The sequence below is a fragment of the Corvus moneduloides genome, chromosome 3 (assembly GCF_009650955.1).
Source record: "Corvus moneduloides isolate bCorMon1 chromosome 3, bCorMon1.pri, whole genome shotgun sequence".
NCBI lineage: Eukaryota > Metazoa > Chordata > Aves > Passeriformes > Corvidae > Corvus > Corvus moneduloides.
Window position 1 is genome coordinate 13,923,098 of NC_045478.1, and position 14,310 is coordinate 13,937,407.

Here is a 14,310-nt window from a genome sequence, read left to right on the forward strand (position 1 = left end):
CGCCCCGCCGCCTCCCCCCGCGCCGGCCGCGCTCGGGGTAAACAAGGTGAGACGTCCTTCCGCAGCCCTGCTGAGCCGTGCCGGGGGCTCGGGGGCGGCCCGCCGGGTCGGGGCCCCGAGGGTGTGCCGGTGTGCGCCGGTGTGTCTGTGTGTCCACCAGTGTGAACAGCGCTGTGCAGCGGTGGGATGCTGGCCGCGGCTCCCCGGCTGACAGAGCTCCGGCAGGTCCAGCCTCTCGGGGGATTGCCCTTGCGGCTGGGGGTGAGATGTTGTTATTAATTTTAATATCAAATAAAATTATTATTATTATTAATAACAGTAATAATAATGGCTTAAGCGCCCCTAAGAGCAGAGTCCGCCCCGCTGCCGGGCCCGGGGCCGGTGCGGTATCGCATGTGCTGGCCGGCTTTTTTTCTCAATGAAGCAATCGTTTTTTTCCGGGCAGCGCGGGGCCCCGCATACTTAGGGGAGTACAGGCAGTTGTGCCCTGGTGCTGTCGGGTGGGAGGAGTTCTCCCGACTCCAGACTTGTTTTAATCCGTCCCAAAATTAAAACCGGGGGGGGGGGGGAAGGAGGGTGTGGGGGGGAAGGGAAGACGGGGAAAACGTAAACCTTTTTACAGAGAAAGCCGTGAATGAGGTCGGTCTGTCTCCGCCCAGCACCACTGCGGGCTGTCGGTTTTTTGTTTTTTTTTTTTTTAATCGGTCCCCTTTTGTTTATATAACAGGAGTTTGGATATATATTGAAGCTTGATGAGCGGTTCCCTGAACTCCTAATGAGCCTGACATATACTCCCTAGTTTTTGTCTGGGTGTTGGTGGTGAATGTCTTTCAAACAACGACCGAAAAAAACCCAACCAAACCAAATACTCATACCTCTTCCCCCACTTCCCCCCCCCGCCCCGCCTCTCCCCCCCAAAAAGGGGGGAAAAAAAAAGCCAAGCCGACAGTAAGAAGAGAACAGGGCTGCGGGGAGAGCACAGCTCTGTCCCAGAGCTGCAGCCTTTGCAGGGTAATGCCAAGGGACTGTCCATGTCTTTGCGTTTCCTTTCCCCACATCAGCACAGGGGAGGATCAGAAATGGGAGAAGGCTTGTTTTGGGGTGAACACCTGCGAGTTTGGGTGTTTTCAGGGGGTAGAAAGAAGTGAGTATGACAATAATGAAATAACCAAAGGAGGAGTCAGTCCCAAAGGTGCCTGCTTTGAGACAAGGAGAAATCATCTCTGAACAGGGCTCCAAAGAGACTAGGGATGCTTCAGTCAGGGTCTAGTCTTGACGGAAGGCTTCAGAAATGGCTCTCTCCATAGCATTGCACCTGCCTCATGTCTTGTTCTCCACTCTAGGAGCTGTACATGCCCTGTTTTGCAGTTATAAGATAAATACCATGAGAAGACAGTTGTCATGATCTTAAATTTGGCGTGGAGAAGACGAGCTTCTGGCAACAGAGGAGATTTGACCTGGCGAATGTCACTTGGGTGGTGAGGAAGGACATAGACCCAATGATGTGCAACAACCCACAGGACAGCCTGCAGACCCAGTGTTTGCTATTTGCTGTAAAATGAAAGGGTGCTTTTCCTGCCTTTCCTCACTTATTCCCATCACCTCTGAATACTTTGTAACTTTTCAATACCATTTTTAGAAATGAGATGAGCAGTGCCGGATACTGAATCATTGCAAATAAGGACAAGCCATAAAGTTATGCAATACATTCTCCAGTATCACATCCTGTGATCCAAATCAAACATTCTTTTCTTAGTAGATGGCTTTTTGCACAATTTCTCCCTTCCTCTACCCCTGCATACTCCTTCTGACTATGACAAAGACCTAGGCTCTTGCATCAACCTTTGTTCTGTAAATAAATGTTTTCTGTTTAACTTTCTGGTTACCCAGCATCAGCTGGAGCCACAGTCCCTAGCAGCTCTGGAAAGGCTACCCAGAGCCTTCAAGCCCAACAGGAGAAAGGAGCAACAAGGGAAAAGAGTGAAAGGAGAAAGGGATGAAAAGTCTAATTCATCCTGGTTGAAAACTCCTGATTTTTATCAGAATCAGGATCTAAATCTGAAGAAGGGATTCAATATTCAAATTTGGAATTAAGAGATTGTAAATTTTGGGTTCTGAATTAAATCTACACTATAAGGCATAGAAGGATACATGTAGTGTGGAATGACACAGTTACCTATGCATCGGATGAGTTTTGCTCCTTCAGAATATTTTAATCATTTCACTCCCTTTGCTATGGAATCCCTCCCCAAACCTAACACTTCGTAAACTTTGCTTTTGCTCTCAGATATGTCAATGAAGATACTGCCATTTTAGTCCAGTGTTAAAATAATAAGCTCTGAATGAGAAAACCCCTTTACGTGCCTCATAGAGACATTAGGTGTACATAATTCTGTGCCCCTTATTTTAGTCTAAGTCTGTGTCAGTCAGCTGAGGTTGTAGAGGAAGATCAAATTATAACATGTGAGATGTGAAAACTAATGAGATCATAAAAGTCAGATCAAAGTCTGAATACTGAGTCAGCATTGAAGTTTTGCCTAACTGAGGCCGGTCTCCCATAGCTGTGGTGCTTAACCAAATGAGAGAGATGTGACTTGAAACACATCAGCCAGAATGTCAGGGCTAAAGGGATGCCATTGGCTGGTCCAAGCTTAAGTGTCATGTTCGCAATACTTAGAAACTCCTGTTTGAAATAAACTGTGTTGGTAGTGGCAAATATTGTTTCCTTGTATTTTCTCATTCAATTGAATGAGAGAAACTTTCTGAGTATGTATTATAAAACAGTTACTGAATCAATGGCACCTACCAAAGAAGTAGCCAGCAGACTGGCATATGACAAAACTATCATATCTCTGCATGATCTTTCTGGAGACACATCAGAATGACGTTAGTTAGGAAGGATTCCTTTTAGGACTGTTTACTGACCAACTTTTGCTCTTCGGACTTCATCGTGCTGATCTACCTTGTCTGGAAACTGTCACCAAGAGAGACAATCGAATAGAAGTTTCTTTATCTTTTAAGCAGATCCTACAATTATCTACTTCTTTGATGATGTTGTCCAGTACTATAGTGCTGAGTTCCTTGCTCTTTCTGCAGGAAATGCAGCTGCAGGAGGGGAAGGCAGAGAGAGGGGGGGAGGCAAGGATGTGTGGGGGGGATGTTTTCCCTGGAGCCTTTTCCCTATTTTAAGTATCCCAGAAGAGTCTATGGAGAAGGCCTTACATTTTCATGCTATGGAAATCATCCACCAAACTCTCCCCTATTCTATATCCAAGGTTTATCTGCAGGTAAACAGCAAAAACAGGTATAGAAATAGGAGTTTCCTGGACTAAGAAAAAATTACCAAGTGAAAAGTGTGTCATAAATCTGAGCTTGTGCAAAGAAAGGTATCTTTTCCTGTAACTCTGATTTTCAATCTGTTTTATCTTTTAACATCTGCTTTTTCAAGTATGGACTCTGTGTGGACAGGAGCCAACCCTCCCCTCCAAGCCAATAGCAGTCTTTCTTCCATTGATGTCAATGAGCTTAGATCAGAACACAACTTTGTGAGTGATCAAAGACAGTTCTACATTTAAAAGACTTCCTTTTCCAGGTCAGTCTGCTCCTTGTCCCTTTACAGAAAATATATTATCAGTGTACAAACACAAGCTAGAACAAAAAGGATAATAATTTTTGAAGTGGTAAAAGAAAGACCTTAATTTTATTTTTTTGCTGATTTACGAAGTGCAGAGCTGAGCCTACTGGGAACATTAAACAATTATTAAGTGCTGAGAACTGTCATATTGAGAAGACAGTCTTATTTCAGCAAAATTAATCCAAGTTGATAGCTCAAAATATGCTTGCAAGTACCTCCCCACCAGTTGTCAAGGCTGGATCCCCATGCCAACTTGAATACGTTTTTCTATTTTTTGTAGTTGTTTTTGCTTATCATTTACACTATAATTCTAATTTGTTAGTAAGGAAAGCCAAGGAAATTGATAAATCATGGGACAGTAAAGGGACAAGTCTTTTCTCCATGCATCGACAAGGCAGTTCAAAGACATGGAGACAAGCATCTCTTCTTTAAAAAATCTCATGATTTTGACTTTTGGTATGTGAATCCATTTTTTTTTCTAAATGAGCTGCTGTCAAGAGGTAACTTGACAAGAAATGTACCCATTTGCATGAACTGCACGTGTGGGGCTTACGTGTGTGTGAAATAAGGATACAATAAAGTATGTAAGGATAAATACCAATGTGCCATATCTGCAATCAGAATCAAGCCTTAGGCTTCATTCTTCACTTAGACAACAAAAAGAAAAGGTGTTATTGAATAACTCAGTGCAAGATTTACAACTGACTGCAGTGCAATAAAAAATAAAAAACCACTCTTAAAATATAATTTATGTACAGAAGCCAGTTAAATGAGATAGAGAGAAGCAGGTCCAACATTTCTGCAAACTGCCTTGTTATATTGTACAATAATTGGGAAGAAAAAAGCTATTAACCAAAGTGCTTTGAGGTTTGCCATTACATGTTTATTAATCTGGGACCCAAAAAGTGTCTTAGTTGTCTTCAGAACAAATTTCTATGTATAGAAGAATGTTCTGCCTAGGAAGCAAAGCAGTCCTCAGCTCAAGAGTCAGTGATCATTCTCTCTGGTTCTGGATCCCAGTTAAGTATTAAATATTTCCAAGCAATAGTATTTTATCCCCAGGTAACGACCGCAGTATAGTCCCAGCCTAATCATTCCTGGTAGTTTACAAATCTCTGTATGTTGAATGCATTGCTGATGGGTTTCAGCATTAGCAAAAGCAAATTGACCTTCTAAATCACAACACTGCCCTCCAAATCTGACTGTCAAGTCTGTGGGCTGTTGGCTCCCACAGTAAGACCTTACATTTCTCTGTTACCACTAACTCTCATTATTCACAGATGGCACCATTCCCAGAAATTAAAAAGTGGTTGTGTTATGTATATCCATACCAATGTTATCCCTTGCTAATTGAAATCAATCTTACATGGTAGAATTCTCTTCTGAACATCCCCCTCTTTTAGCTTTATGAAATAACCTGAGGAAAAGCACTCCCTCACTGGTCGGACATAAGTGCCATTCATTTTATATTTTCCACATTTTAAGTTATATTGGTATTGCTAAGAGAAAGAAAAGGGGGCCGGGGGGGAGCATATTTCTTTTTATTTCTTTTGTAATGGACCAGGTGAGTAGAGCACAGCCATGGATGTAAGATCAGGAAGAAAAGTGCTATGTTTGCACATTCCAGGGAAACCTTTATATGCAAGAGAAGATATGAAATGCTGTGACTAGTTATTCCTAACCTTTTAAGATTGAACATACTCCAACCAGTTGCCATTAAGGTCTCTTTTCTTTTAGGCATGTATAACACTCATTTTTCACTTGAGGAATAAGTTTCCTTGGGAAGTTGTTTTCCAGACAAGTGCATGACCTGAACCAAATTCCTCGTAAGCAGGTTTTGCTTCCTCAGTTGCACCCATCAGCATGATGCTGGTGGAGGCGAATGTGAGATGGAAACATGACAACTGGATGTGCTTCTAGGAGCTGTTCTCCAGAACCTCATTGTAATCCATTGAGTTGCCAGCTTTTTGGGTAGCAGTGAAAAATAAGCAGCCTCCCAAAGCAGAGCTAGGAAGAAACACCACCCCCATCATTCACAAAGTCCCTCTTGACATACACAAGAAACTCCCATTAGCTAAATCTGGATCTCATTCTTCACTCAAAAACATCTTTTTTTTTTTATTTACTTAAAAATATATGTTATAGCTCCATTCACAGATGTAAAGGGATAAACCACCTTAAGACCATTTCTGACTCTTCAGCATGGGTCATTAACTTACCTGGAACAGATTCCAGTTGAACAAGAGCAGGACTTGAGATGGACTACATAGAAAAGACATCCAGCTTTATCACAGGTAATGGTAGGTTTTCAGTAGTTGCCTATCCTTAATGTAACTGAAATGATGTGCCTTCAACTTTCCATTTGACTTCCTTGTAGATTTTTATACCAGAGCAAAACCTCCCCTATTAGGCAGTGTCCATTCCACATGAAAGCACTTAAAAACCATAATCAAGTTACTCCTTAGCTTTTGCTTTGATATACTAAATCTAAATAGACTTACCCTGTAGAGTCATTCCATTTTACTGCCAATTTTTAAAATCATATTCTTGTGGTTCTCCTCTGAACTACCTCCAATTTGCCAACATCCCTCCTGAGCTGCTGATACCAGGACGAACATTACTCCAATACCTTTATCGATGTCAAATGCAGAAGTAACAGAAGCCCTTTGCTGCCCTTTGATGGATAGCATCTCTGCACACAGAAAAAGATTGCACTGGCCTTCTTGGCAACGTGATTTGGGGCTCATGTGGGAGTCTCTCAGGACCTACAGTTTGTTCTTCTGTCTCAGCTTCCCAAAGAAGAACTCTTATGTGAAGTACGACCTGAGATACTTGTTCTTAAGTAGATCCTTTATGTTGGGTGACATGGAAACACCTGGTATTTCTTTTGCACCTGCTCCTCAAGCAATGCCAAAAAGGCATTGCTCACTTCTGCCTGCTTCCAAATTTTGGTTCCTTGAAAAGTAGTATTAGCAAAGGCACTGCTTCCTTCTGTATTGCTGGAATCATTGTTAATTAACACAGGGCTTATAAGCAGTCCCTGCAGAACCCACTCTCTAAGCCCCACTTCAGGTTAGGCTGCTGGATCCCATGCTAACCAGCTTTAAAACAAGTTGGTTGTCTAGGAGAGTTCATCATGTTAGTTCTAATTTCCATCAGAATCACTCATAGTACTGTATGGCAAATGCATCCAAAGTCAGAGTATAAAATATTACCACAATTCCTTTTATCCACCAAATTTGTAGTCTTATAAAAATAGCACATTAATTTGATAAGATCTTTCTTCCATTAATCTGTGTTGATTGCCATTAATTAAATTGCACTGTTTTAATACTTTATTAATTGACTTTCCTATCAGCAACTCCATCACTATGCCTGGAATAGACATCAAACTGACAGGCCTATAATTACCTGGTTGCCCTATTTTGTCTACAGAAGTATTGGCAAAATATTAACTTTCTTCCAGTCCTCCCTCAGATGAATATTGGTTTTAACCAGTGTGCATCTCTCTCAATTGTGCCTTTTTGAAGATCTAATGAAATTTTTCTGAGTTGCTGTAAATTATTATTCACATTTTTGTTGGTTTAAATTTTCTCCTCCAGGATGGCTGATACATCTCTTAATTTTTTTTTAGCTTTGTAGAACCGGATCTTTCAGGGCAATGATATAAATTTTACTGGTTAGGACTGTATCCTGCTTGCATGTAAAATGTAAATTGCATTTTAAAAGCACAGAAAACAAAGTCATTGCAACAAAGTCATTATGACTTCCACCTAAAAAACCTCTAAATTTTGTGATTAATACTTCCCTGTCAGGATGAGGCCTAATGTAGAAGTTTCCCATGCCAGATACAGCTCTTTTTGAGTCAGGAAGTTGTTTTGTGTATTTTTTCTTGAAAATCCAAGAATGCCTTAGTACTTGCATCATGAGACATCCCTTTGCTCCCCCTTCAGATTTATCTTGCCAAGACTGAAAGTGCCATATATAGTGAAAGGCTTTTAAAAGGCTAATCGTGAAGGTCACCCTACACCCAGAGGTAGGGCTGGTTAGATGAGCCAATTCTGTGTTGTTTGGAACAAAGCCTTGCTTCATGCTATGCTATCAGTGTAACCATGCTGCTGGCACTGAAGACTGAAGTCTGTGAGAGGACTGAAATCAAAGAGTTTTCGTTGAGTGCTGGCCTGGGTATCACCAGAACATTAGCCAGAGAGAGTTACTGTCTTGATTCTGGCAGTTCTGTGCTGCTGCTGTGCAGGTGTGTCACAGTCTTTAAATGATAAGCATCAGATCTGCCCCTATCTAGAGAAGAAAAAAAAAAGATCATTTCATTGTCCTTCTGCATCTGTGCTCTGCCTGAATGTAGCAGAGGTCTCTTTCAGGTCCCATGGAGCATGAAGAGTAGCAGCTCTGCAGGCACCAGCCTGTGCCTCTTTGTTTGCAAAGTGCTTCCTGATTGGATTTCCATGGGCATTTTTTTACCCTCCATTTACTTAAGTGATGACATTGACCAGACAAAAAGATATATGATCTTACCTAAAATAAGGTTTTCTTCTCTTCAAGCAGTTTTGTAGGTACACTAAAACCATAAAACAACTGTACAAAGTCAGACCAGTTGTACATCTCACACAGTGTCTTCTCTCACACACAGGGCAACAGCGAATGTCCATGGCAGAAGACATGAACAGTGCAAGCACATAATCGCACAGCCTCAGAGCGGTCTCTCCAGCTCCTCTCCCAATGACTTGCAGCCCACTTGCTTGCTGAACAAAGTCAGTAGTGCCTTTCTATTTGATGGCCATCAGTGGATTTCTGTACAGCAAATCCTTCTGATTTGCTTTTGAGCCCTCATGTGCTCTTAGAAACTGCAGCATCCTCTGGCCATGCATTCTATAACTTAATTGTATATATGAAGAAGTTACTCTTTGTTTGAACTTGTGTCGTTCAAACGTCCTAATTTCATTTGATACCCCCTTGTTGCTGTGTTAGAAGAAATAGCAAACAGTAATTCTGTACTTACTTTCTCCTTCTCATTCATGATTTTATAAGCTGTATATTACATCCCATCGCTTTTCCCAGCTGAAACATCTCAGTCTGTTTAATAATTCCTTTTATAAAAGATCTCATTTCACTGTTCCTTTTCTGCTTCTGTGATAACTTGTGGGATGGGAAACCGGAATCCTTCTCAATATTCAGAATACAGCAACTGTGTAGATTTATAGTGACACACTGTTTGTTCTGTGTTTCTTTCTAATAGTTGTTGGTACTGACTTGCATTTCTGATCACTACCAATTGCTATGCTGAATGTGACAGTCTGTGCCTATGGCTGTATTAATGATTCCAGTGTTTCTGTATCCCCTCCATGATCAGTGCCCATTGTTGGGTCACGCAGTTCAGGTTATTTTCCCTCTTGTGAACTGCTTTGCATTTATCAATGCTGGATTTTCTCTGCCATTTTATTACCCAGTCGTTCTGTAGCATAAGGCCCCTGTGCATCTCCTCAGAGTCAGTTTTCCTTTTTATTACCCCATGTGAGCAAAGAATGCAGGCACATTACTTACTCCCATTTCCTGATCATTTTGAATATTGCCTACAGGACAATATACGTTCAATATTGAGAGCAGCTGGCAACACAGAGTAATGCCAGAGCCCACCTCCAAGGGGATGCAGTCTGTGAAAAAAAAGGCTGGACTAGAAAGAGTGAGCTCAGCCTTCCTGCAAGCTTTTTGGAGATTCAGAGGTATCCTTGTCTCCTTTTGTTCTTGAAAATGAAGTATGTAAGCACCTAAGTGGAAATCAGAGTCACCTTAGGCTCTGTCAGTAGCCAGCAATGGCCCTCCTTAAGGATAAGTTAAATACTAGGTGAGCTGAAAGGAAGTTTTCTGTCTCTTTCTGACAACAATAGGTTAACATTTTCTATTGTTAAGCACCTGATTTAAGTATCTGCAATGAGATGGGATAATTCCAGACTTCAGTTTGTAGGCTTTCTTTGGTGAATTGTAGACTGTGCAGTTTTGCAAGCAGAGAGAAAGCAGAGTTATATAGTATCACCTAGGCTGGAACACTGGCTATTTGAAGCATGTTATAGCTGATCTATAATTCACATGCTTATTTTGACAGGCTGGCTCTTGTTAGTTTTCAATGGGTGTGGGAGGAAATAGCAGTGCATAAAACTTGCACATTACTAATACCATTGCCATATAAAACAAATATTTGAATAGGAAGTTTCAGAAATGATTCAGTGCTCTAACTACAGAATATCCTACAGGAATTTTTTATAGTAACAAAATTAATGAAAAGCAAATCCTATTTCACCATGGGCATAGGGTGGTCCCAATGCAGCAGAGCCAATGTGATACTCCATCTCAGGGATAGAAAAAGCAGCCTCTACAGATTGCTGGCCCCCTGGGTGACTGAAGCTTGCTTTGAAAGGACTCCTTGAGCTGAGAGGTTGCTATATGCTTTTTAAGTGACTGCACCAGATCGTGTGTGGGTGCAGCAGACAGGGGCTAAAAGCCCTGAGCTGCAATACAGAAGCAATTGAAAGACACTCTGTTGTTGCTGCTCTACCAACTGCAAAGGAAAACTCTTCCCACCCCTGCAGACTATATATTCTAACCACATCCTTTGAAGGTACTGAAGTTATTCACTCACTTAGCCCACAGTTTTCTCAACATTAAGTCATAACTTGAAAGCTATGGGGTGAGGAGATAATTGTTACGTCAGTAACAACATTTCATTCAGACACTGTCATAAGCGAAGGATTTCTAGGTGCTGAAAATGTCATATGACCGCCAAACAAAGAAGCCAAAATATAACTTTAAAAATAACCACCTTTGCACCATGGATTTTTAGTTCACTGGGAACAATTTGCACGACGCTTAGTCTCAGTTCTCTTTCTTATCTGCAGTATGACTGTTCCTCTGTAGTTGGGAACAGCCTGCAAAGTTTGACACAGATGCTGTGTCTTCTCGTGTTTTGTGCTGACTTTATCACAAAATAACTTGGAGTTTTCTCAGTTTGTGTCTCAGATCTCTATTGGAAAATGGGGGAAAAGCACTTCGTTAACTCCTGGAGGACTGTGATTGTTTCAGATGCAACAGTAAAAAGGAGACACATGAATTTGTGAAGATGAAACAAATTTGATACATCCCTGGCACCGCTTTGGCAACCCTTACTATGTGCAGTGACACAACATTGTCTGGGAACTTCAGCAGCTTGGCCAAGGAAAATTTCTATTATTTTCAATTTCCAGTAACTTTTAAAATGTTGATGAGTGTATGATAGGTTTTCGACTCTGGAAAATCCACCTCAGACTGAAGAATCCCCTTTGTCTTTTTGAAAGAGGAAAAGCCTGCATGTCATGTCTGCTTTGTTCCTAGAATCACTTTTAGACTGAAATGTATACCACTATTTTTTACTTGTATCTATTTTAAAGATCACATATATATGATACTGCAACAGGTGGGGTTATTTATACACATGGAAAAAGATGTTAGATCTCTAAGTTGTTCAAGATCTTAAAATAACATGTGTACTGAAGGAATCCTTTCTGTTAACCTTAGAAAAGGGTGGAGGTGTGGGGAGAAAATGAACATAAAGTTGTTTTATTTGTCTCACAAGGCATGAATGAATAACTGTTGTCATCTAATCTTTCTATGTGGGTCTCCAGTCTGTTATTTCCTGGGATTTCATGTTGTTTATTTTTCCTGGCTTCCTCAGCTAAGATGGACAAATGGTTATTGAACAGAGAAGTTTTAAATTTTAAAAGTGCCATAGATTTGAGAAGTGAATATTTTTTCCCAGTCTTAGGTATGTGGAAATTATTGAAAACAATACTAAGACTAAAGTAAAGAGGTGTTCCTTAAAAGCGTGTAACATCCTGCAGCGGTGATGCAACAGTTCACAAGACTGACTGAATAGCCAGGTGTAATTCTGATCCCTCTACTTTACCAGGCTGTGACACTGGCAGACTTCCAGAATAAGCCAATTTCAGAAGAGTGGAGCCTCCAAATATGATCTTTTGTCAGTCACAGAGATTTCAGCTCCAGGAAAAGAAAGATTCATCTGGCAGATTATAATCACTACTGTACGAGATGGTGAAAGAAGTGATCTTTCCCTAAGCGGGATGCCAGCTACTCCAGGACCAGTCAACACCCTGAGCTGTGCTGGGAAGCAGCGGTGACTTAGCTCAAGTATCACCATGTCTCATCCCACTCTTGTGATGCAAACCACTGTTTTTTCAATAGGTGCTACAACGGCAACTCCCAACCTGTGCTGAAACAATTGAAATGCTTCAGAGTTTCCAGAGCCATCCCCATTCTGGGCTTTCACAGAGCGAAATCAGCAGTAGGGCTGACAGTCACATCTGATTTTTGGGCTCTTACTGCAGGACAGACCAGCCATCCCCAGACCAGTTCCTAGGGAATGCTCTGCTCTGTCCATCCCATCGTGGGGTAACAGCTAGAGGTTTCCATGGCTCAGTCTGGACAGTGTGTTGCACTACATCAAGGCTTCAGCTTGCAAAATCGTGGTCAGAGGGAAAGTTTATAACCAAGAGGTGCAGTAGCATCTCTCAGCTCCCCTGCTGTTTTTATCTCCATGGGATCCAGTGCCAGCTTGCAGAAAGAGGGGAGTTTGGGAAAAGGTTGGTTTTAAATTACCATGGGAAGTTCCTCAACATAAGGTGTGGGACCCAGAACCAGAATGTCTGCATTAAATCAAATAACCCTGATACACTGGCTAGCTGTGATAATAAATAGACCTGAATGTATTTCAAAATAACTAAAAGACTGTTGTTATTTAGGTAGAGTGATCTTCATAACCTTTTTCTAACCTGACTAATCAACCTCCCAAATTTTCTCTCCTTTCTAGTTTTAGAAAATCATATAAAGGAGTATACTGTGTCTGTGACAAACGTGAGTCACTTGGGTGGTCCTGATAATAGGATACTTTGTTAGATATGAGCTTTGGTTTTGGTGCATTCTGTGGCTCCTGCCAACACCTTAAGAAGATTACCATTTCTGGTAAGGGCTCAAAACATTAAAGGAAAACTAAAAAGAGAGCAAGTTCTTTCAAGAGAATAAAGCTGATGCTGTGGGCAATTGGAAGGAACTACATCAGCTTTCAGAGATTAAAGAGAAAAACTGCAAAGAAGATTTACCAGTTGAAACTCTGTGTCATTAGAGATCCCCTTTTTTGCCATCAAAATAAAATTAATTTAAAAAATGAAGCTGTATGTGTGTTTGCTTAGGAGTAGGAACAAGCAACCATTCCTCCACCTACCGCTCATCTGCTGCTTTATATAATGAATGACTACTCATTTTTAACATTTTTCGTATCTTACCTAAATTTAAAAAAATGAAAGGGCAATATTCATTCAAAGAAACAGCTGCCCATCTTGATACCTGTAATTATCTATTATAACTTACTATTATGGGCAAAAATGTAATAGTCTGGCAGTCAGTAGTTCCTTATTACAATTGTGAGCAAAGTTAGTTGAGTGTCTGATATTAAGGTTGACTAACTCTGTTAGTCAAGGGGAATGTTGTTTTTTGTTGTTTATAACCTTATCAGACTCGAACAAATTGAATTGAAAATACCCCTGCCAGGAACCTGTCTCAGCCTCATTTTATGTGTTTCCTTTTGGAAAATTTCAGTTTAAATGGTGCTTTGGACAAAAAAAAAAAAAAAAAAAAAAAAAAAAAAAAAAAAAAAAAAGACAATGGACTCTGTGTTTGGCCTCCTGTCATTCGTGGCTCTCTAAGCCCAGTGCTTAAACAGCAAAAAAAAGCAAGAGAGAGAATTCTTTTTTCCTACCACTGGAGAAATATTTTTGGTGGCCCCATGAAACAAACCTACCTGGCCTACCCTAGTACTACTAAAATATAAGACCTAAGTTCACTGAAGAGGCCTCTGCAATGACCATGTTCTGCCAAGAGCTACTGAGGCTAAGCAGGATTTTCTGCACATTAACAGGGGAGGTTGTAGAAGCGCTAGGCAGGAGCCATTCCCCCTTCTCCCTTCTGGGCTCTCCTGTCATTCTACATTATCAGATAGGTATAAAATGACAGTAAAGGTGCATATTTCTCTTGCTTTAATAAAGTGCTTAAGTTACTGAAGTGTCGATCTTCCTCTGCATTTTTCTCAATGTCTCTTGCATGATTACTTATGAAGAAATAACAACAAAGTCAAAATGAGTTTAGTATAAATTCTATACAAAGTACATATTTAAGGTAATTTTCTTAATAAAACTGAAGTCCTTACTTTGAACAAAAGGGCTAAAAAAAATTAACCTGCACAGCTAGCACCCTGTACAAAATGGAATTATTAAGGGAGGAAAAAAGCTAAAAACTAGTAGAATTAATATTAAAATTGTTAACATTTATATATGATAAAACAGTATTCTTAAAAGGTTTATCTCTTTGGAATTTTAGTGACTAGCAAAGTTATCTGCAGATGTGACTAGCCTGGCTCCCTGTGAAGAGTGTTCAGCTTCATGCCCTTAAAGAAGAGGTCACTGTTTCAGTGACAAAGAAACTATATCACGTTCTAAAAGTTCAAAATATTTATTGTATTTACCAATGGGTAGGAGGAAAATAGTACATATAGCAGTTAGATACAAAATGTCCCCTTCAAATTTAGTGACACACCTCTCTCAAATTAAAGGGTCATATAC

The 14,310-nt window shown here is 40.6% G+C and overlaps 1 long non-coding RNA gene across 2 annotated transcripts; it reads left to right on the top strand.

The window, feature by feature from the left end:
• The first annotated feature begins 6 nt into the window (after window positions 1–6).
• On the top strand, window positions 7–13,734 carry LOC116442031. 2 transcript variants are annotated; one of them, XR_004239353.1, is made up of 5 exons: window positions 7–261; window positions 5,780–5,928; window positions 8,283–8,403; window positions 9,229–9,372; window positions 10,652–13,734. It is a non-coding gene; the product is annotated as an uncharacterized LOC116442031 (long non-coding RNA). The 2 variants fall into 2 exon arrangements; XR_004239354.1 differs by lacking the exon at window positions 5,780–5,928.
• Window positions 13,735–14,310: the final 576 nt, after the last annotated feature.